Source organism: Oryx dammah, unplaced genomic scaffold (assembly GCF_014754425.2).
Source record: "Oryx dammah isolate SB20612 unplaced genomic scaffold, SCBI_Odam_1.1 HiC_scaffold_27, whole genome shotgun sequence".
NCBI lineage: Eukaryota > Metazoa > Chordata > Mammalia > Artiodactyla > Bovidae > Oryx > Oryx dammah.
Window position 1 is genome coordinate 56996014 of NW_024070211.1, and position 1893 is coordinate 56997906.

General features: G+C 40.4%; 1 pseudogene; it reads left to right on the forward strand.

The window, feature by feature from the left end:
* Positions 1–887: 887 nt before the first annotated feature.
* LOC120854693 lies at positions 888–1601 on the forward strand (annotated as a pseudogene).
* Positions 1602–1893: the final 292 nt, after the last annotated feature.

Here is a 1893-nt window from a genome sequence, read left to right on the forward strand (position 1 = left end):
ACTTGATGATAAATTCCCGAGGGCAAAGCCCATGGCTTATTCATTTTCATTGCCTCAATGTTCAGTTCAAGGCTTGTTAAGAGTAGCTGTTTAACGTTGCTGAGTTTGGATAAATGAGCCTATGTACATTTTTCATTCAAAGAAGCTTTTTTCTTACTAAATTTTGAGTATAAATCAAGAGAAGATTGTAGTGTAGCAAAATGAAGATGGTGACAATCCTGATCAGATAAACAGCCACACATTCAAACTGGTGAAAGGAGGGAAGAGCCACTGAGAAGGAAAAGCCAAGATAGAAAAGTCTTGATGGGGATGGGAGGGGATGGGGTGCATTGTTCAGATGTCTAGCAAGGCGTAGTCAAGGAAAGGAGGGGGATGCCTGTTCTGATGAGGCAGGCAATATGGGAGAAGTAGGGGTATTTGGGATGGATAAGAGCAGTGTAGACATGGGTTCAAATTCAAATTTAAATTGACAAAAGTAGGGAAAACCACTAGACCATTCATTCAGGTATGACCTAAACCAAATCCCTTATGATTTTCCAGGCAAGAGTACTGGAGTGGGTTGCCATTGTCTTCTCCGATTATACAGTAGCAGTGACAAATAGATTCAAGGGATTAGGTCTGATAGAGTGCCTGAAGATCTATAGACCGAGGTTCATGACATTGAACAGGAGGCAGGGATCAAGACCATCCCCAAGAAAAAGAAATGCAAAAAGGCAAAATGGTTGTTTGACAAGGCTTTACAAATACCTGAGAAAATAAAAGATGCAAAAGGCAAAGGAGAAAAGGAAAGATATACCCATTTGAATGCAGAGTTCCAAAGAATAACAAGGAGAGATAAGAAAGCCTTCCTCAGTGATCAATGCAAAGAAATACAGGAAAACAATAGAATGGGAAAGACTAGAGACCTCTCCAAGAAAATTAGAGACACCAATGGAATATTTCTTGAAAAAAATGAGCACAATAAAGGACAGAAATGGTATGGACCTAACAGAAGCAGAAGGCATTAAGAAGAGGTGGCAAGAATACACATAAGAACTATACAAAAAAGATGTTCATGACCCAGATAACCACTATGGTGTGATCACTCACCTAGAGCCACACATCCTGGAATGTGGGCTAAGGCCCAGTTCCCTAAGTGGGCCTTAGGAAGCATCACTACAAACAGAGCTAGTGGAGGTGATGGAATTCCAGCTGAACTATTTCAAGTCCTAAAAGATAATGCTGTGAAAGTGCTGCATTCAATATACCAGCAAATCTGGAAAACTCAGCAGTGGCCACAGGAATGGAAAAGATCAGTTTTCATTCCAATCCCAAAGAAAGGCAATGCCAAAGAATGCTCAAACTACTGCACAAGTGCACTCATCTCACACGCTAGTAAAGTAATGCTCAAAATTCTCAAAGACAGGCTTCAACAGTACATGAACCGTGAACTTTCCGATGTTGAAACTGGATTTAGAAAAGGTAGAGGAACCGGAGATCAAATTGTCAACATCTGTTGGATTATCAAAAAAGCAAGAGAGTTCCAAAAAAAAAAAAAAATCTACTTCTGCTTTATTGAATATGCCAAAGCCTTTGACTGGGTAGATCACAACAAACTGGAAAATTCTTCAAGAGATGGGAATACCAAACCAGCTGATCTGCCTTCTGAGAAATCTGCATGCGGATCAGGAAGCAACAGTTAGAACTGGACATGGAACAAAAGACTGGCTCCAAGTTGGGAAAGGCATATATTAAGGCTGCATATTGTCACCCTGCTTATTTAACTTATATGCAGAGTACATCATGAGAAATGCTGGGCTGGATGAAGCACAAGCTGGAATCAAGATTGCCAGGAGAAATATCAATAACCTCAGATATGCAGATGATACCACCCTTATGGCAGAAAGCAAAGAA